We start from the raw sequence: 24,136 nt of genomic DNA, 5'->3' as shown, positions 1-24,136 counted from the left end.
TTCTAGCACGGCACAGAGAGCCCACCTTCCTCGCAGCGGCCCTGGCAATGCCCTCGATGTAATTGTTTCAACTCATGTTTCCTGTGAAGAACGTTAGGCCAAGGAGCTTGAAAGACGTACTCTCAGATAAAGAGTCGTTGGCCATTGCTATAGGTGGTAGAGAAGGATTCTTGTAATTATTGAATGAAACCAGTTTTGTCTTGGAGGCATTGAACGTGACCATCCATTTTTGTCCCAATTCCACTACTGATTGGAGGTCATCCTCTAGTGTTTCTGCTATTACTTTAGATATATGTTCATTTGTTTTCCTGTCGTGCCTGCTATAGAGTGTGGTGTCATCAGCATATATACCCATCTCAGAGGCAATTTTGTCGGGGAGGTAATTTATGAATATCAGGAACATCAGAGGTCCAAGGATAGATCCCTGGGGCACTCCCGCATTTATATCATATTGTTTAGATGTACGACCGTCGAGGACAACCTGGATTTTTCTCTTATCTAAGAAGGATTTAATTATGTTAAGTATTCTACCAGTGATACCGTATGATCTAATCTTCCTGAGGAGACCCTCATGCCATACCCTGTCAAAAGCCTTAGATATATCTAGAGCTACCGCTCTGCCCTCTCCCGCTTTGTCCAGTGAATGGTATATGCGTTCAGAGATTACAGTGAGGATGTCTGCCGTGGAACGGGCTTGTCTAAATCCATATTGTTAGTCGGTCAGAAGTTTAGCATCTGTAAGGTACTGGACTAGAGCATGGTTAATTAAGGTTTCAAATATTTTGGCAAAAAGTGGGAGGAGGCTAATAGGGCGATAATTTAATGGGTCAGTTCTTTCGCCAGAATTCTTGAATACTGGTACCACAGAAGCAGTTTTCCAACAGCCCGGAAAGCAAGATTCATTAAGGCATTTGTTGTAGAGTTTGGAGAGAACTGGAGCTACTTCGGCTGAGCACTTTTTTAATAGCACAGCTGGGATGAGGTCGGGTCCACATGCTTTTGAAGTGTCAAGGTTTTTTATGATAGCATGCACCTGAGAAGGGGTGATTATCAGATCGTCTGGCGTGGCGTCTGTCCGCATAGGAAATTGAGGTAAGGGGTAGTTTAGATGGTCCAGATTGGATTTAAGGCAAACCGACTGGCAAGCATGTTAGCCTTCTCGGTTGCTGAGCAAAGAACCTCGTGATTGTTGGTTAGTGGGGGAATTGCTGATTTCCCATTATTTACTACACTGTTGTAGATTTTCCAGAAGTCACGAGTTCCTAGTTTTTGTGCTTCGATGCGTTTTTTAGTGGTTTCCGTAAATTCCCTCTTAGCTGTCGCTATTTCTTTCTTAACGTTACTTCTAGCTTCTATATACTTCTGTCTGTTTGAACTGGACTTATGTCGGTTAAACCTGCGGAATGCATGCTGCCTTTGAGCAATGGCAGTTGCGCAAGTCGAAGTAAACCATTGGGGAGAGTGGGGCTTGCTATAGAATTTCCGCATGCGCTTCGATTGCAGTTTTGAACCATTCAGTGGTCTCGGTTGCACACTGTTTAGCAGGAAGAGAAAAAATATTTCCCCATGGGGCGTCTCTGATAAGATCTCTGATGGCTTCCCAGTCAGCCTTTTTATAATATCTCGTTGTTTTGAGTACTGGCTCTTCAGTTTTGGGTCTAGAGTTTAGGGCGATTTCAACCATTATCACCGCATAATCAGCGTTCCCAAGTAGGCTGTTGGCTTTCGTTACACAATCATCAGGAACTGTCGTCAAAAACAGATCTAATAGTGATGCGTGTTGTTCTTCCTAATCAGGGAAACGGGTTGGAAAAGTAACCATTTGCGATAGGGAGTGAGATACAGAGAAGCTCTGGCAAAACGGTGGTTCATAAAAATTGTGGGGTCTGCGTTCGCGCCTGGCCACCAAAGTATGGAAATAAAAAATGAAAAAAAAACTTTTACAAGGGGTTTGATGTAGATGCACCTAAGAATACTTTGATAAGTATGTTTCAACTAAAATAGGGATGGTATAATAAAATTGAGGGGTCTGCGTTTGCGCCTGTACTCCATGGAAATATGGCACAAACTTTAACAAAGACTTTTCATATCTATTTGCGTAAGTATACTTTAATAATTATGTTTCAGTTTGAAGAAATATGGTATAATAAAATTATTGGGTGTTCGTTCGCGCCTGGCCTCCATAGAATGTAAATATGTCACAAAGTTTAACAAGGTTTTTTAACAGGGGTGAGGGTCCACAATAACACCTTAACTTCAATCTTAATTCACGTTAGCTTTTATTTATTTTTTTAGTTGAATCATATTGTGTCGAATAAATTCCCCTCATAAATTCACGTTCTTATGAAAGTGAAAGCCAAAAAAAATGTCGGAACTTTAGACAATTCTCGACACAAATTTTGCATAACTCTGTTTTTCCTTCTCCACTTGCACGTGGCATTGTTCTAAAAATAGATAAATAGATAAATAATAAAAATAAGAACGTTACTTGTTATCATGTCAAAAGAAGGAAAAAAATCCTGCTCACGTGATTACGTGTCTTTTTAAAAACATTTACATAACCTTTTTTTATTTTTATTTATATATCTGTTTAAGCTTTTTTTGTCAGTGTACTAGAAGGAATTCAGATGATTACAACCCTTTCTTCGTGTTCTTTACAATATAATAGTACAACCCTGAATCCGACAGCACAATACTACACCGTTCAATACTGTAAAACTGAAACAACGCTGTTCTGCTTAAAATGGGCGCCATTTTCTTCTTATTCATATTTATATCGATTATTTACTTTAAAAAACTAAAGTAATTACGTGTTTACTTTTTTAATATCCAATTTTGCTGTTTCGGATTATTTTACTAAAGTAAGTAAAGCTTCATTATTTTTCAAAACTGTTTTTGTTTCTTTGTTTTTCGATATTTCGTCGATATTATTTAGTAAGAGTGTTTAGCAGAAAAGCCAACAAACGACTACCCGAAAAAATAAATATATAAGAAATAAATGTTACTATAGTCAATAAAAGTTCAGTTCATTTTTTTTGTTTGTTTTGAAATAGTTTTTAGTGCTCTTTGCTTGAAATAATTTCAGCGCACCGAAATTAAAACGAAATTTGAGGCGATAACTACTTAAATTAATTTTTATATAAACTACATATATAATCGAATATTACTCAAGCACAAAATAATGGAAAACATTAAAATATGTTTATAAATATTCCTTACGTTGACGGACCTTTCTTAAATTGTAACCACATAATGCTCAGGTGCCCCTCCTTCAAATTGAAAACGGGGCTCTCCATTTCAAAGTCACTGCCATATTATTTTTTTTAAACCGGTTCGTGAATTAAAAAAAAAATTTTTACAAACCACTTAAAAATACAAACCAATGAACTTTTTAACCATAAAAGTAACTTTTATTGACTATGGTAGCATTTATTTATATTATTATATATAACCTCTTCTCTTTGTAAGGAAACATCATTTAGTTGGTCGCTCTTGGCTACGATTGGAAACAATGTTGATATAAAAAATATATTTTCGCGAAAATTATCTTTACTTTCATCATATTTTGCTTAGAGTAAAATTTTTGAGTATCAAAACCTACTTCTTTACAACCCCCTCCTTTTCATAAACTATCATACTTTCATCAATAACAGTCCTTTTTCTGTAGGCTGTTTGTGAACCCAGTCAACGGCGGTTACTTCTGCTAGTATATATATATATATATATATATATGTGTGTAGTACTGAAATTTTATTATGTGAAACGATTAAATTTCAAATTTGTATGGGACGATGGTCTTCTAAGGAAAATTAGATCATATGGAATCACTGGAAGAATTCATAACGTAATTAAATCCTTCTTAAGTAATAGAAAAATCAAAGTTGTCCTCGACGGACGTACATCCAAACAATATGACATAAATGCGGGAGTGCCTCAGGGGTCTATCCTTGGACCTCTATTGTTCCTGATATTCATAAACGACCTCCCTGATAATATTGTTTCGGAGATGGGTATATTTGCCGATGACACCACTCTCTATAACAGATATGAGGGGAAAACAAATGAACACATATCCAAGAAAATGGCAGAAACACTAGAGGATGACCTCCAATCCGTAGTGGAATGGGGACAAAAATGGTTGGTCTCATTCAATGCTGCTAAGACTAAGCTTGTTTCCTTCAATAACTACAAGAAACCTTCTCTACCACCAATAGCAATGGCCAAGAGCACATTGCCTGAAAGTACTTCTTTTAAACTCCTCGGCCTAACGTTTACAGGGAATATGAACTGGAATAGATTCATTGAGAGCATTGCCAAGGCTGCTGCAAGGAAGGTTGGCTCCCTCTACCGTGTTAGAAAACTACTTACGCCTGCCAGTATCCTATACCTCTATAAGGCAACCCTTGGCCCATGTATGGAGTACTGTTGTCACATCTGGGCTGGTGCATCTGCTGCTTGTCTCTCGCTCCTGGACAGGGTTCAAAAAAGTCGCCAACCTGATAGGTCCTAAACTGTCATCTAGGCTTCAACCTCTGTCCCATCGACGAGATGTTGCATCCCTCTGCCTGTTCTACAAATACTTTAATGGTGAATGCTCTGACGAACTGCAAACACTTGTACCTCCCCGACGTAACTACCCCCGACAAACCCGACAAGCTACTAAGTCTCATCCCTTTAAAGTGGAGATCCCTAGGTGCAAGAAAGCCTTTTACTCCAATAGTTTCTTCCCCAGAACTGCGGGTCTTTGGAACTCCCTTCCGGGATTCTGCTTTCCCGAATGCAATGATATGCAGAAGTTCAAGTGTAATGTTAACAAACATCTTTCTACTCTTCTCCCTTCATAATGACCCCGCTAATTAATTCCCTAATAGTAGCCCCCTGCTTCAAAGTGGCACTGTGCCTTGTTTGGGGTGAAAATTGAATAAAAAATATGTTTTAAAAAAATGTAGAATCTTTATTATATGCAAGACAAAGAATACATTTCAATAAGCATAATTATTTAACCTATAGGTTTTTGATTTTTACCCATCTCCTCAGAGCACAAAATATTAGCAAATATTGTAAATGGTTTATACCCAATTTGCTAAATATAATAAACAAAGACAATCATAATTAAAAGTTTTTAAAGTTTTTAAATCATTTAGTAAAGGAAATTATATATTGGTTCAGAATGAAAAAGATATTGAACTTCATATCTAGATTGGATGGTACATCCTGAAGTGATTGTATTTGGTAGCAGAGAGGGAAAAGGGTCCAATGCGTACCGTAAATCTTCCAAGGCACAAGGTAACAATCTGAGTAGGCATGATTTCTTTGGTAGCTCCTTGGGTTCGATGATATATCCGGTAAATATATCAGTCCGGTGAAGATGTTTTTTTTAATAAACATAATTTTATAGTTTTATGATAGTTTGTCTTTGTATTGTCTACAATAAAATAAAGTTCTATATTTGAAATTTAACCGTTTCATATCATAAATTTTAAATGACTAAATTATGATTTATTTGCTCTCTCTGGCATATTGAGCAATCATTATTTAGCTTGGGGTGGTCTTTATAAAATATTACAGCCAATAATATTTTGTAAAACCGATAATCACTGGATTTACACACCAGTAGATTTATTGCATTACATTATTCTGAAGAAATATATATATATATATATATATATATATGTATATATATATATATATATATATATATATATATATATATATATATATATATATATATATATATATATATATTAGTAGAAATGGTAATTAATAAAAACTGAAGAGAGTGATCAATACTGTTGTAGAGCAAATATGCGTTTTATTTTTTATTACCGTATCTTTCTGTTAAGTTACATTATTGTTTCAGCTACGCGGCCGTTCTTTTGGGGGCCGTCTGTAGCTTCCTCTCATCCCATCATAACGAACCTTTCTGTAAAAGTCTGAGGAAGCTACAGACGGCCCAAAAAACAGCCGGGTAGCTGAAACAATAATGTAACTTAGCAGAAAGATACGGTAATAAAAAATAAAACGTATATATATATATATATATATATATATATATATATATATATATATATATATAATATGATGAGAATAGAATTAGTATTCTGCAAAAATAGAGAAATAAAAAGAAACAACCCGAATTATGTGTTACTCAACGTTTCGTCTTTATTTTATCCAGAAGAACTCTCGAAATGAAGACGAAACGTTGATGAACAAATAAATCGGTTTGCCTTTTTATTTCTTTATCATATATATATATATATATATATATATATATATATATATATATATACATATATATATATATTAATTATAATAAAATCGTATTGTTGTATGTTTGATTACAATTTAATTAATATGTACAGATGGTACACGGTTTCACCAATTAATGTTCACGCTGAAAACAGACTTATGTGCACATATTTATTTGAGTTCTCATTATACTATGTATGCCAAAAATTGCATTCAATAAGTATATTGCATATTATAAAAAATTATTTTAATAATTAGTCCGATGTTATTATATCTGTTGTAATAGCATTGTTTTAATTGTTCTGTTTAGACATTAATCAAAGTCATTTTTTTTTAGTTAATTTATATTGAATTTACTTTATTTTCGATTAATGATAGTTCAGAACAGTTATGTTTAAACCCGGTAGTAAACTTATTTATTGAAACTAGGAGCAATATTCCCGTTTAAGCTATGGAAGTTTGATTTAGGGAAGAATAAAACACATCCATTTTGGTCTATGAAAATCAAACATGGTCATTTTTCGTAACAAGTTAGGATATTTGGTGTATCCCTTCGCCCGGCAGTATGTTTCCACCGAGAAACACTGGGTATATATATATATATATATATATATATATATATATATATATATATATATATATATATATATATATATATATATATATGTATATATATATATATAAACATATATATATATATATTCAGGCAGTGTGAAAGAATATATATATAATGATTTTTCACAGCCGAACAAACGTTGCAGACCACAAGAGCCAACAAACCGGAAGTCTAAGACTCTAGTTTTGCCCTCATTTAGGCTCATCAGTTAGCCACATCCGCGCTCAGGATTTGAAACCCGAACCTCAGTTGCTCAGTTGGTAGAGTGCTCGCCTAGCATGCAAAAGGTTTTGGGTTTCAACTCCTGATTGCGGATGTGTCCAACAGATGAGCCCAAACGAGGGTGAAACTCTAGTCTTAGACTTCCGGTTTGTTGACTGTGGAAAATAATATATACAATATATATATATATATATATATATATATATAATTACACCGTTGAAAGTCTACTCAGTCATGTTAATAAAAGGCTACCTGTAGGTGAAACAAGGAATAATTTAGTTTACAATGTAGTTATTTTACTCGCCATTTATATAACTCTGTATTTTAAAAACGTATTACCCTTTTTGATTTCAATTACTGCTTTCCTTTCCTAAGGTATGTTGTAGATCGTGCTCCATTTTTTTAATGGGTCATTTAAAAGCTTAAAGGTTCCCTGTCTTCGAACCTGTTCATCTCACGTGGATTTCATTTCTCTGCGATTAAACTCTGGATGGTTCCCAGTCAAATGTTATACTGTTCAATTTCGGTTTACACGAAAAAAAAGAATGTCTGCATGAGCAGAGAACACAATGAAGCATTAAATCCATAAACCTACATATTTACATACAGATTTACATACGGTAAAAATAGAGAAATTTAGTTTTCTTTTAGAAAGGTTTGAATATATTAAAATCTAAGTTGAATGATATTTTAACAAATATAATTCGGCCAATCCTCATGTTGAAAAAATTCATTAGGAATCAGAAAGTTCACATAAGAATACGCTAAGGTATTTACGGTACGTACGTTATCACCTTTCACAGATATTTGAAAAACAGAGCTAACAATTGACAAATATAGTGGTTACGATTAATATAAGGTGCCTAAGCTAAACGTTTCCGATTTTCCCCATTATATTCTGGAATCAAAAATAAATACGGCCATCCTTTCGACTAAAATAGTACATTATTTACTTTATTTAGCTCAAACAAGGCATATTGGCACTTAACACTTGTGTGTAAGGGGCTACTATTTGAGACCATGTCTACAGGAGCACAATGTAGGGAGTTGAGAATTGAGATCACTGTTCAGATTACATTTAAAATTCAAGCTGAAAATAAGAAGGGACTGTCATTCTAGCAGTTCGAAGGAATACAACAGAAGGCTTTACGGCATTTAGAGACCTCTACAGTGAATGGGTATTTAGTTTCCTGTCAGGTTAGACGGAGGAATTTACGATGAGGGTGTAGCAAATGTTACGATTTTCCAGGGAAGATTCCATCACTTGTACTTGTAAAACGGACATAGGATTACAACATTGCGGCAATGCGACAGGGGTTGGAGCTTGGTTGATAGAATGAAGCGGCGATTGGAATATTTTCGGTTCCATTCCACTACAGACTAAAGGACATTTTCTAAAATTTTATTTTTTGCCTTGGATATGTGTGTGCATTTGTTTTCCATTATCTTTGTTACAGAGCGTGGTGTCATCAGCAAATATACCAATCTCAAGCACAATTTTATTAGCGAGAGCGTTTATGAATATAAGGAAATATTAAACGTCCAATGATCGAAATAATATCTTGCTGTTTGAACACACTGCCATCAATGAGTCTGCATTTTTCTCTTGTCTATTTTAAAATAAATTAATTTCAAAAAATGACAATCGTTGCACTTATTCGACGAATATGTAGTTGAAAATTATTTTAACTATAAAAAAATTTATATTGTTCGAAAATAATTAACTTGTGATAATAAGAGGCATATTCGTGTTCTTATATACAGAATATTTAGCTGGCAGTGATGATTTTTACTTTTTATGAAAAGAGTAAGTCAATTTTTATCTAAATATTAAATTATTTTTCTGTACGTCAAGTGTAACAAAAACATCACCATCGCAAACATTAATTAATGAGAAACGAATTTCTTTTATTTTATAGTCGCTCTATTTCAGTTAAAAACGATTAAACCTATTTCCTCTCCAAAAATTTTCAAAAGAAAACGCGGCTGTCTGTTTACGGTTATAATAGGGCTATTTTATTTTATAATTTAAAAAAGTGACATGTTGAGGGGAGACTGTATTTTTATTGTTATTTCTTTTCAAAGTTTTAAACAGTGTACTAGTGAATTGACATATGTTCCTTATAATTTTGTACTAGTGAATTGACATCTGTTCCTTATAATTTTGTACTAGTGAATTGACATCTGTTCCTTATAATTTTGTACTAGTGAATTGACATATGTTCCTTATAATTTTGTACTAGTGAATTGACATCTGTTACTTATAATTTTGTACTAGTGAATTGACATCTGTTCCTTATAATTTTGTACTAGTGAATTGACATCTGTTCCTTATAATTTTGTACTAGTTAATTGACACCTGTTCCTTATAATTTTTATTAAAAGTTTATCAAAAAAAAAAACACAAAACAAAACAATGTGATGTGTGTTAAATTCTCACTGAAACAATCTAAATTTTTTAAATCAATTCTTTTTAGCTTTAAAAGTTAAAAAGAATTTTATAAACATTGTTTTAAATTCGTCTCATTTGTTTTATTTTATATTTTATTCATTTCATCTATAATGTGTTTTAAAAAAATCAACTACCGTGGAATTTCCATGGGTGCTCTTAGTTAATAGTATTGACTCTGACAGACATTTATTTTTTAAAGTCATAATCGTGACGTCATAGATTTATTATTTACGCCATGTTTCAAATTAGTTTTTAAATAATTCGTATAAATATCATACAATCCTATTACTTCGCCTTAGATTATGAGTGGATCTATCAGACTAGAAACTACAAAGTGACAATATTCCAGTATGCCCACTTGCTCATATTTGGCAATACGTAATTTAAAAATTCCCGTCCTTTTTGAGTCACGCTGTATTTAGCGTGTTTATGCCAAATGTCGTTCTTAACATGGGGACATTGGGGAATTTTATTCCGAAAGCTGTCCTTAACATAGGGAGGTTGGGTGTGTTTATTCCGGAAGCCATTCTTAACATGAGAACGTGTGGGGTGTTTAATTCGAAAGCCATTCTTAACATTGGGAGGTTGGGGTGTTTATTCGAAAAACCGTTACGTATGCGCAATACTATACTATCGTTTAAAAAATAGCTGCCAAGGATTACATTAGCTTATACGTTGGATAATAAATGTTTTCATATCTGGTAAACTATTTATCAGCCTCAAATTTAACTGTAATATTCGTTGTCAGCTTACCCGAAAACCTATAAAAGTTGGCATTTCGAATGTGAACGGTGAGAAATTTTTAATGAAAAAAAATGAAATATCTGTATTTTAGCCAGAAAGTCAAATTATCTAAATAGTGACATTGAAACTTATATTTGTTTTCTCAAAATTTAATGATTATTTTTATTTTATTAGTTAAGAAAATTTCTATTTTGTATTAAAATAAACCTCTATTTTGTATTGTCATAGTTGCCTTTAAAATACTTGAAATACGTAAATGAGTAAGGAAAACTTTCTAAAACAAAACACGCCACACGCATCCAAAATTTTAGAATTTTAGTTTAAAATTAACATGTGTTTAAATTTTAGTTTGAAATTAATATTTATTTATCTAATCGATGAATGAATAAAACGAAAAAATACATAAGAACGTCTTCGTCTTATTTCTTTACAAATAAGAAAAAGTTAAATTATTTGTAGAAAAATAAATAATTTATTTAAAGTGAAAGAAACGATATTTAGAGAAAAGAAAATTATCTAAAAAGAACAGAGGTAATAATTTCTTTAAAGAAAAATAACATTATTAAAGTTAGGCTAGACTATAAATATTTCCAATTGAGAATCTCGAGCAATATTTACGTATTACTTGGAAAATAAAAAGAAAGAAGAAAAGAAACGCAAGAATCTGACATCAACCAAGTAAGCTTTTCAATCAAAACTGTACTTAGAATTTGTACCATGTCATGAAAGATTTACTTAAGAAAAGTATGATTTCTATTGTTTTTTAAATTTTGTCTTGAAATTAAAAAGATTTTTTAAATTTTGCATGAAATTAAAAAGAAATTAAAAAGCCTGTAAATAAATATTTTGATTCTGCTAGCCGTAAAATACGTAAAAATATATTTAAAACCATGCAGATATTCGCATTTAAGCGGATGTAATTAACGTGGAAAAAGAAAAAGTGTACAATGCGTAATTTAGAGGTGAGGGGAGATTTCCTAAGCGTAAATATTTCGCCATTTTAGAAACCATGGATCACTGATTACAACAGGATGAAGCAACATCACACACTACACGGTAATCATTAAAGGCTCTATGAGAATAGTTCAGTAATAGGATGATCTTAAGATTTGGTAATATTGCCTGGTCTCCAAGGTCGCCAGATTTTTCCGTCTATAATTTTTCTCTCAAGAATAAAACTTACACAACTTATCTAAGAACTCCAGATGACTTAAAACAGAAAATCCACGATGTTACAGCAGTCAATGAGCAATTTCAACAGCAGATCTCTAAGAACCATTTGTACAGGTGAACTTAATGTACATGACGTATTTTTTAATGAAAATTCTATCATTGTTTCGTAAATAGCATGTTCTAAGTTTTCAATAAATAAAGAAATAAATTCCTTCCATCACTCTTAGTTTTATTGTTAAAAAATTCCCATTTTGAGAGGGTCATCTTATATATACTCCCTACGAGTTGCGTACATTTTCTAGTTTTTGTAGAAAGAAAATATAAACGTTTTGCTCAACAAAATCAACGTAGACATTTATTGCACGAGCTATCACTAGCCGGCGTTTCTTTAAAGTTTTTACTTTGTTTTTAAATTATTTATGTGTCCGATATAGGATTTCCTCGATTGAAAGAAAACGCTGTGTTATGAATAAATGCAAAAATAAAAGGTAAAAAGTAAAATGTCAGACATTCATTCTTTTGTCTTTTCAACTCAGGCAAAGTAAAATGTCGGCAACGATTTAGCATAAGAATAAATGTAAAATAATGCGTCATCAGTCGAACTCGGAATCTATGTATCAACAGATTGGAGTTTTATTGCTTTGCCCAGCGCGCCAGATTTATTAATGCATAGATTATAAAACATACTATAGATGTGTTATCTTGGTATTAAGTTGAATAATGGTCATGGATGGCGATAGCTTCTCACAAGAAGATAGTTTTCTTTACCGATGAAATTAGGAAAACTGACTCTAATTTGATTGTATTCAAATAGCTATTATTTATGTACCCAAGAAGAATTCGAAATCATACTTTATGATATTAATGATTAAAATAAATACATTTGGAGGGGATGAAAAACAAAATTTGATTGATTAGAAATAACATTTGTTTGTAAAGAATGCATATCAATATTTGCCAAAACTAACTGAATAATTTTAATTATATACTTTTTTAAAAAAGGTTTTATTAGCAAATATTAACTATGAAGTTTAACGCTTATTGACGTTAAGGAAATAGAAAAAAATCGTATACTTCATATATATAAGACTAACTGGCAGTCCGGCGTGGCTCAGTCATACAATACGCTTAAACATGATATTTTAATTTATGCAGATTGCGTATGTATTATTATAGAATCAATCCTCTATTGATTATTTTATATTACAAGGAATAATTTGTCCGGTGGACTAATTCGAAAAAAAAAATAATAATGATAATGGCGTTCATCAAATGTCGACTGTGTTTGTTTACAATATCACGTCAGCTGATATTTGGGCGTGACTATGCATACCCTGGAAAAGTCACCTCTGATTAATGTTGTTTTTTTTTTAATATGCAAACGAAGAAATGATTTGTGGTACCTCTTCTTTTATCGTAAATTGAATTCATCAATAAGAAAAAATAAAATGGTGGGGTAGAACCGGGCTTGAACAGGGTGATCATTGGATATGTAGTCCAGTGCTCTTCCACTAGACTATATCTCCAGTTTTCAATAAATCTGTTTTTTAAGAAGAAATGATTTGCTGAAATTTTATTATCTCTCTTGGCTGGTATAACGTAAAATATTTCCCTGCAAAAGTTATTATTTTTATCTATAAGAGAGAAAAGCTTTCTTTAAATGGGATTTTTTCAATGTTCGATACTTATCGGATGAATTTCTGTACAAAACATATCTAAGAACACTGCCAGATATACAAATTAAATTTGCAAATGATAGGCTTCGCTGTTTCAGAGAGAAAGGAACTGACACACACACACACACACACGACGTGATTTTTATAATAGTAGAGATATAGATAGAGATGCTAGGTAGTTGACAAATATTTGACGATGATAATTTACAATTATATCACGAGTAACGTATTTGCGACTTGGAGGTGTGTGTTGGGCAAAAGAAAAATGGTAGTAGACAGGCAGTCAGGTTTGAACCCGTACCGCGAAGGAGGAAAACAACGTGTGAAAAAAAAAACGTGACGTCTTTGCTGTTGCACTCATCGCCAAACCGGAAGTAAAAAATGTTTTAATTAAAGCTAGTCAATCGAAAAACGGGGACGACTTTCAAAAATATCGACGAAAAAAGCGACCTCTCCCTGTAGGAAAGCGTCCAGTTGAGGGTAAATTAAGGTTTTGGGCCAAGTTTTCGATATCTGTCGTTCGAAAGGTCGAGCTTCAAAACGATGCCGATCTTGTGAAAATCCGTTGCTTCTGTCGACAGTTTTAGGCATACATACATACATACATACATACATACATTTAAACGAATAGGTGATATTTATATTATAGATAACTTGCCTTATGTTGCTTGTGTTCGGTTCTATTCGTTTGTTTATCATAAGCTTGAGGTTAAATAATTAATTAGAAGAATATCCTAACACGACTTGTATGAGTGGCACTTTAACCCTCCCTGCAAATACTTAAGATTGGGAATCGAATGTGATATTTATAAAACCTAGAAACTTTCTCTGTCAATATATCCATATTTGACGTGCAAAGTTTATTATGAGCGTGTCCTTAGTCGGTGAAGATGGGGTCGTTTTAAACTAAACAATGTTTTCTTATATGTCTCAGTCCAGAGTGCCTTTTTAGTGGGAGCTATAGTCACATTCAAAGCAAACCTTGTCTTTACTATACCATCGTGGAAGGAAAATAAATACAAAACATAAAATTAATTTGCTAGGGCGAGATCGTGAAGGATGCTTTTTAGTCTATAAACGTATTGTTTGTGGAATTCTCTTTGAAATTATGACTGCAAATTTGAAAATAGATCGATAAGTGAAAGTAACAATAAATGAACTAATTATTGTTTTATCATTTGAGTAATGATAGAAATGTTTCTTTGTTAAGTCTAGCTGAGTATTAATGTATATCTGATGTGAAAGGAAAAGATATGATATTATTTGAAAAGATATTCAATGATATCTAATACAAAACATAATTGGATGTTGATATTCATGGACATACAGTATCGCTCAAAATTTATAAAAATATATTTTTAAGATTTTTTTAATGATACATATAGAAATAGGCATAACTTGAACAAACAAAGTTATCTTCTCGTATATTAACATTAGTATTGACTTGGCATTCAGTTTTATCGTATACCATGTAAGCTTTTAGTTCACCAATTAAAACAACGGAGATCTTTTTGAACAAGAAACAGGTCAATTTGTAAAGACATTTAAGTATTAAAAACACAAAAGAACAAAATCTCTGATTAGTCGCTTTAGTTTTTATAAGCAAAAATCAGCAAAGCTGTATACACACAACAAACATTCCAGGATTGATGATCAAATAAAGAACGACACTAATACAAAATAAAAGCCGCGATTAAACGTTCTTACGCAACTATAGACCAATAACCTACCTACCAACTATATGGAAAAATTTAACGACACGGCTGACAGCACATATCAATGATTCCCATAAAATTGTTGCTTACTCAGTGATGACCACGGAAAATTACGAAAAAACGCTAAGAGAGGCACATGACATTTTACACATAGATCCTAAATTAATTAAAACTAAATAAAGAAAAACATAGCCATTAGCTCTTGTTTCATTTACCTTCAGTCGAAGTCTTCAGAAATCAAGAAGCCCCTTTACCTAGGGCTAACACTTGAACTCTGTATGATACATAGCTATTTGAAAGTTCTTTTATCTAACAAACACTGTGTTAGTAAAGAAGTTGAGTACATAATTTACCTTTCCCCCAATTGACCATTTTAATATGTTATAGTTTATCTTTCTTTTTAATCTTTTGATCTTACTGGATTCCAGAACAAGAATTCATCTAGTCTGGTGGAGTATCCAGCTTCGTGTTGCTACTTGAGCTACTTGCCTGTGAAGGATATACATAAAACTAGGAACTGGTTGTTGATTTTATATTTATTAGAAAGTTTCTCTATTCGGAGAAATTCAGATCAACCCACCCATGAATGTTGCACCAAGTACCAAATAAGTTAGTGTTCATGGAATTCCATTATGCAAATCGGTCATTCTAGTAATCGTGAATGAAAAATAAATTTATTTATCATAGTTTATTCTTAACATATGTTTGGATGTTATAAAGATTGCATTACACGTATACGCTCACTTTTAGAGCTAAATTAAATCAATGTTACACGTGGCTGCTGATAGAAGATCTCACTTCAGATTTATTTTGGAATTCTAATTGCTTGCTTCGTTGACTGCATTCACACCAGCCGATCAGAATCTGTTGGAATAAAAGATGTAGCCTTGCTTCCTTATGTTGGAATGAGACATGATTTGATTCGACCTGAGGAGGTGGATCCTCCCACATATTATGTCATTCTTATAAAGAGAAGTTAGTTTATTGCCGAGCTCAGGGGCCACCTCTACTGGCGCATATGAACTTTACCGTTCTTATTTTATCACATAATCAGAGGAAGTGGCTTTTTCTCATCTTCCGAATTTGTAACACATCACGCGGCTATATGAAGCAAGTAAATCGAACCTTTCTTTTGTTTTTTGTTTTGTTGTTTTTGTTGTTGTTGTTTTATTGATATAAGTACTATCCTAGATTTCACTTGCATTCTAACGGTTGTCAGCTGATGATTATATTCTAGCGTTAGTGCACATATAAATAGAATTTTAAGATGATAAAATATTCAAATTAACAAACGTCATTATATATTTTAAATAATAAATCCGTTGAATACTGCAACCACGTCTGATCTGGTACACCAACCAATAGCATATCCTTCTTAGACAAAGTGCAAAAAAGAGTTTCTAACCTAATAAGTTCCACACTATCTATCAAGCTCCATCTTCTGTCGCATCTGTGATTGTTCTTTTACGGAATGTGCATATATAAACTTATTGCATTCATGTGCAAAAATATTCCAACCAATAAATTACACACTTTCATTATAGAGGTCTCTAAATACAAATAGATTTTCTATGATTGTTTCTTTCGGCGGATCGCTTTCTTTGTAATTTCTGTCTAACTGCCAGTTTCCCCGAATGTGACAACCTTAAGAAATTTAAATATAATATAAACAAGCATCTGCTGTCGAAGTCTCCACCTCGATTGCATCAGTAAACCTAGTCTCTATCATACTAAGTCCTTATTTTTTCAATTGAAAACTTTATTTCGGGTAAATATAGATTTTATTAAAATTATAGTGTAGTATGTATTAAAAAATACGAACAATAACATGTTAACTTAAGTGCATTCGTGATATAAAATAGTCCTATGCTAAATAATGGCGATATTTCTAAAGTCGCTCAGAAAGGCTAACAAACATGAATTATAGAAATGGATTAAAATGAAAAGCCGGCGGGCGTATACGCTGTTGAATAATGCATCAAGAATAATTAGGAGTTTCTGATTCGAAAAAGTTTATAAAATATGGCAGTCAATAACACAAAAATCAATTATTCTTGATAAATAATAAAAAATAAAAGCAAAATTGATTTGAATCCCGGGAGAATTATAGAGAGTACGCGATTTTGTAAAAACACCCCCAACACTTACTATGTTTATACCTTATACCCAGCATCTAAAATCCAACCAGCTTTCATCATGGTAGAGTTGGTAGCAAGTGTCGAAGCTATGTCGGCTAGAAGTTCGAGTCCTGACAGGCTAGGCTCATGTAAGGGATTGTGAGGCCCAGTTAGAAAATTGATAATGGCCCCCTAGATGCAACAGTTGAAAATATTTTTTATATTTCGTGCAGTGTGGCACTTTAAGCCAAAATTAGCATTAATTCAACAGCCTTAAGCAATTTATTTGTGCCTATTATAATATCATTAAAATCACGCCTATCATAACATCATTAAAATCACGCCTATTATAATATCATTAAAATCACGCCAATTATAACATCATTAAAATCATGCCTATTATAACATCATTAAAATCATACCTATCATAACATCATTAAAATCACGCCTATTATAACATCATTAAAATCACGCTTATCGTAACATCATTAAAATCACGCTTATCGTAACATCATTAAAATCACGCCTATTATAACATCATTAAAATCACGGAAATCATAACGCTATTAAAATCACGCCTATCATAACATCATTAAAATCACGCCTATTATAACATCATCAAAATCACGCCTATTATAACATCATTAAAATCACGCCTATTATAACATCATTAAAATCACGCCTATCATAACATCATTAAAATCACGCCTATTATAACATCATTAAAATCACGCCTATTATAACATCATTAAAATAACGCCTATTATAACATCATTAAAATCACGCCTATCATAACATCATTAAAATCACGCCTATTATAACATCATTAAAATCACGCCTATTATAACATCATTAAAATCACGCCTATCATAACATCATTAAAATCACGCCTATTATAACATCATTAAAATCACGCCTATCATAACATCATTAAAATCACGCCTATTATAACATCATTAAAATCACGCCTATTATAACATCATTAAAATCACGCCTATTATAACATCATTAAAATCACGCCTATTATAACATCATTAAAATCACGCCTATCATAACATCATTAAAATCACGCCTATTATAACATCATTAAAATCACGCCTATTATAACATCATTAAAATCACGCCTATTATAACATCATTAAAATCACGCCTATTATAACATCATTAAAATCACGCCTATCATAACATCATTAAAATCACACCTATTATAACATCATTAAAATCACGCCTATTATAACATCATTAAAATCACGCCTATTATAACATCATTAAAATCACGCCTATTATAACATTATTAAAATCACGCCTATTATAACATCATTAAAATCACGCCTATCATAACATCATTAAAATCACGCCTATTATAACATCATAAAAATCACGCCTATTATAACATCATTAAAATCACGCCTATTATAACATTATTAAAATCACGCCTATCATAACATCATTAAAATCACGCCTATCATAACATCATTAAAATCACGCCTATCATAACATCATTAAAATCACGCCTATTATAACATCATTAAAATCACGTTCTCTGTAATTTCTTAGCCAGGATAATAATTTAAACAAAAAGCGTCATTCCTTCAGTTATGTTGTTTTTTTTTTTCACTTTGAAAGCCCTTGCTTACATACTTTAAAAAGTAAATCATGCGACTAAAAATTTAGCTGATTTGTTTAGATGCTCCCTTTGATTTTTACCTTCTTTCTCTAACTTGATAATAGCTTTTACACTGTCAATACGACACTCCCACCTTGTTTCACTTAGAGGCTTTACTGATAAACTGGGCACGTGTTTATTAAAAACTGCAGAACTCTTGGATGAAGCTAAGAACATTATCCCCCAAAATGATATTGTATCTGAGCAGCACTTGACTACATAACCAAGTAACAGGTTATAATTGTGGTAAGCAAACGGTACCGAAAATGCTCTTGGGTTATCCTGTAACAGCCGTACTTGGGTTTCAGATGTGCGACCTTTCATATAGCTGCTACTGTCATAACCTTGACCTCTAATTTCAGATTTAATTCGTTTAACAACGTTTTATATAAATTTTCTCCTGTGCTACTTTCAACCTGAATAAAATGTATGAAATGTCCATAAACACCTGACGGAGCCAATCAGAAATATATCGGATCGTTAAAGAAATTGGATGAGTGTGCATTTAACAGGTGGAATAACAAGAATGACAAGAATTATTTTTTGGATAGCACCTCTGTTTTTCATTTTCTGTTAACATTCCCTTTGCCAGTGTTCGTTTCTGGTTCCCACTTAAATACTTTAGACTATTACCTCTACCTCTACTTGTGTTCGCCATGGGATAAATACTTTTAACAGTTATAAACTGAAATGTAAAATACAAAAATGTTATTCGCGATAAAAACTCATAAAAGGTCTTTTCATGTGAAACAGACATGTAAATGCACACACATTGATTTCATATGATCTTATATTCATTTATCACAGTGTTTTTCTTTATCAAACTTGACAAAACAACAATATGCCAGCTTACACAACAGTAAAGGTGAAATGACTTGGTTTATGTGTAAAGTAACATAACGATAGTTATATATGGTGATGAACAGTTGACGTTTGGTTGCTATATCAACTGTGCAGATATCTGATATTATATGCAATTAAAAACTAGGCGGTTAACTCTAGGCCCATGCAATAACATGTACACTATTTGCATATCGTGTTAAACTACATACTTAGCTGTCTAGCTTATTATTTTTTGTCTGAGATAATAACATTACCAACTTTATGAATGGCATATAGTTTCAAATTAAAACATCATGTGTGTGCGGGGCTTTTTGAGGAACGAAGCCCAATTTGGCCAAATTTGTCAAATAAATTTACAACCAGCCCTGCTGACAGGGCAACGCATGGTGGACTAAAAGGGGTATTAGGAAGCCAGCTCTGCTAAAAAAATACAGAAACAGTCGACATTTGTTTGGAGTGAAAATGCTATAATAATATATGAAAAAAAATACTTAAATAACTTTGATTTGTAACTTAATTTGATTGGGCTCAAATCCTAACACAGACGATTTGAAGGCTAGTATTTTATACAACCATACGATTTTTTAGTAGCACCATCTATATGCAAAGTCTAGAAATTATATATTTAATTATATATTTTATATACAGAATTTACTTCTAAAATAGTCAAAAGATCGTTAAAAATTTTTAACCATAGCTGTTATGCGTAATGTGGGTTATATTTATTTTAAGTTAGTTTTATGTAAAGGAAGACACATGTGGTGGAAGCCCTTAATAAAATTTGAAATTCTTTTAATTTTTATTGATTTTTAACAATATGTTTGTATTAATTAAGAAATATTTCTAAAATTTCAGGTTTATTTTGAAATATTTTTTAAATGTATGGGGAAAACCTCACATTTAAAAACTGAAATATTTTAGATTTGCATTGCATTTAATCCATAGTTAATAATGACACACAATTCATTGATTCCAATTTTTCTCATATTTTTAACTTTAGCTTTAAATTTTAACTTTAGCTTTAAATTTGACACATTTCTTAAAATCAAAAATGTATTAGATTGTAATCTGAATTCCAAAAAGGATTCTATGCATAAAATTGAAATGCGTTATTTATTCATTTTAATTTCTGCAAAAGGGGACATAAAAGTGGTGCAAAATTGTTATGCTCGTGAAATCAATTTTACCAGTTCTTATATTAAACTATTTTTTTACCTTGAAGTAATATGGGTTTTTTTTTTTTTGTATTTTTTTTTTTTTGTGCGTCATTTTTTTTTTTTTTTTTTTAGCTGTTTACATCAAATAGTTTCATGTATTTCCTGGAGCGATTTCCATAAAATTAAATGATTAAATAAACATAAAGGATTCATTTTAAAATGACATTTTTCCGTGCAGATCCAATGGAGACATCTAACCAATATCATATCTCGTTTGTTTATATTTTTCGTTACTAAAATTTGTCGTTTACATAATAATTATTGACATCAAGTCATTAGAAATCCAATTCATATCTTACACCGGATTGCAACGGGCCTAACGCTTGCAATTAGCCGTCAAATCCATTTAGTTTCAAGTCTTAAACTGCTAAAGATGTGCATAACACGTTTAACCTTTCTTTATATCAACTGTCATTATATATTTCACTCTTGCACTAGTGAGACTTTATAAGAATTTTATGATCGTTTCTCCATAATTCTGTATAATTTTCTGTTAATACTAGTATCACTAAGATAATATATGCAAGCAGGTTCAATACCATTAAGAAACATCACTCATTTTTCTGAAAAAAATAATTGTAATTTTCAGGTAAATATTTATAAATAAATAAAACGTAAATGTCTTTACTTAATTTTTATTCTACCAGGCCGTCCGGCGTTACCCGATCGTAAAATACGCTCTTATATGAGATTTTAATTCATGCAAATTTCGTATTTTTTATTATGGAGCAAATTCTATACTGATTATTATATTTTACCCACCATATATTGTAATGATTTCAAAAATTAAACAAAAGTGGCTTTCATGTCATCAGCTGGAATCGAAACCAGCAATAGTTTTCAGGTAGTGACTCATCCTGCGTCGTTGCCGTCTGCGTTATCGCCAGAGGGATGAAAATGCTAAAAATTAAGCGACTTTAAACAAAAATTGTTTATGTATGCATGCTCAGAATATAGAAGATTTAGTCCTGTTTTTAGTCCTGTTTTTTTTATTTTATTTTTTTTTTTTTGTCCTTCGACAAAGGGAAGGTGGACTTGTAAATTCACCCTTTTCCTTCGTCCGTTCGTCTGTCCGCACTTTTCTCAATAACTACGCCTTGGAATTTTTTAAAATTTTGCCCAAACATTAAAAATGATATCAGTAAAACAGTACTAGAACGGATTTTCCCGGAAAACTCCGGTTACCCCCTAGGGGTACCTTTCGGGTTAAAATGGCTAAACTTGACACTTCTGTGCTTATTACAAAAAATTGATGCCTTGGATTTTTATAAAATTTTCTGAAAAGTTGTCACTAACTGATTTCTATATAACCTTGTTTGTCTATACTTCGCGATAACTTTTGGGTGTGCCCCAAGGGTTCTTTTAGGGCTAATAAAATCACTTCATTTTTGGGACTATATTATCATATTTGTCCAAAATTTTCTGTGTATGTTTATTTAGCAGTTTTGCATGGTGCTGAATTCAAATTTAAATATGTTTAGGCCTTGGGGACTTTTGGGGCTAAATGAGGGGGGCGGCTTAGTTATTTATTTCTTTTCTTTTTTTTTTGCATGGTGCAGAACTCAAATTTACATATGTTAAGGTCTTGGGGACTTCTAGGGCTAAATGGGGTAGAGGAAATGATGGATTTAGTCATTTTTTTTTAAATTTTTTTTGCATGGCGCAGAACTCAAACTGAACTTAACTTAAAACTGCACCGTTTGTTCATTTTCACCAGAATTTGACGTCTCATGGGCACTTTTGGGGTTAACTGGGGTTGTTGATTTTGGTAGTCAATTTTTCTTTCTCATTCACTGTACACTTACGGAGGACCAACCATGCTTCACTTGTTTCAATTTTGATCCCTTAGTAAATATTCTAACAGGTTAAAAACTAAATCGAAAGTGTTCCAGAGGTCCAAATACCATGTATATATCAAATGTCAAGTCTGTAGACCAAATATTCAGAGAGGGGTAGGATAGTAACGTTTCGCACACATACACTCAAGGCCATGTTTACACACACACACATATATATATATACATATATATATATATATATATATATATATATATATATGTATATAAACATGTCCTTGTGCTACAACGTTTCCATCCTAAATTCTACGAAATAATGCGCACGATGTAGAAAGTATGCATGAAAATAATTAAGCGTGATAGTTAAATGAAACAATATAAGAAATATAAAAAAATGAATAATTGATTAATGAAAGCTCGTTTTCTAAAGAAATATGCAAATTAGTTAACCTTCATGAAGTTGTTCGCATATCCGTGACTGAAGTTCGTTTAATTTTTTTTTTTTAAATAGAAAACGTAGGCTTTTAATATCAATGTTAGAGCGGGAAAATGTCAACCTTTTAGGTATATAGATTTTTAAATCATATCAATTTATTTTTTAAATAATGATTTTTTTCCGTTTCTCACCGTAAAAAAAAAAAATGACTATCAGCTAAATATTCTTCAACTCGATAAACGAATGTCACCTTTATAAAATATATATTTTAAGTGTAACTGTTTTTTTGTCGACGGTACGATATAATTCGATTTTGGAACAAATCGTTTTGAAAGAGCTAAAGTCGAAAGAATTTAACTTATTGAGATCAGATTAATCACTAATCATAAGTTTTGCTAATCAGATGACCTCAGTTTTTAATGAAGGTGAAAGGTGATACCGTACGTACTAACATGAACTGTCTTAGCGTATTTTTATTTTTGACCGGTAACAGCTTATTAAGACCCATAAGAAACTTGATGATAAGAATCAATTTAACGTGAAACATTTACTATGAAAAGATTGATAGCAACAGACAAAAATTACTTTTAAATACTATTCAACAAATATTTATTTATACTATATTTAAAGACAACTATATGTAGTCAGCAAGAAAGCATTCGCGTGGAACTGTATTCTATAAATATAATGTTCTTTGAAAAAAATCTCTGTTCCATTTTGTTTTAGTTAAACAGGAAGAAACGGAAGCTGTTTGCAATGGTTGTAACGAAATATACGGAGTGGAGTTTTTAGATCATGCTGCTAGTAAATATTTTCTGTCGTATTGTGTACTTGATTTTGGTAGTCAAGCTGGTTCTGCAAAGAGGATGATAGTGATTACGAGTTCAGACAAACCAACCGTCACCATTTGTGTACATAAAACATTCTGTTTACTCCTCAATGGATGATTTTTGCATATATTTTCATCAGGTAAACGGCTCGAAACACGTGATAATCATGGAGTTCGCTCATTATTTCGAAAAACATAGACAATTCTGAATCAAGTTTCGTATGTAAGACGGATTGTTTTGTGTCTGAATTTTAAAAAATCTAAAATATAGCCTTATAAATATAGATGCCACAACGTTTCGCTTATGTGAAAGCAAATTTAATTAATTAGTTTATCCCCCGCCCCCAAAAATGTATTATTTATTTTTCGTCTTTTTAGTAATTTT

Source organism: Euprymna scolopes, chromosome 10, assembly GCF_053919585.1.
Source record: "Euprymna scolopes isolate OS-2025 chromosome 10, ASM5391958v1, whole genome shotgun sequence".
NCBI lineage: Eukaryota > Metazoa > Mollusca > Cephalopoda > Sepiida > Sepiolidae > Euprymna > Euprymna scolopes.
This window is presented reverse-complemented; position numbering follows the sequence as displayed.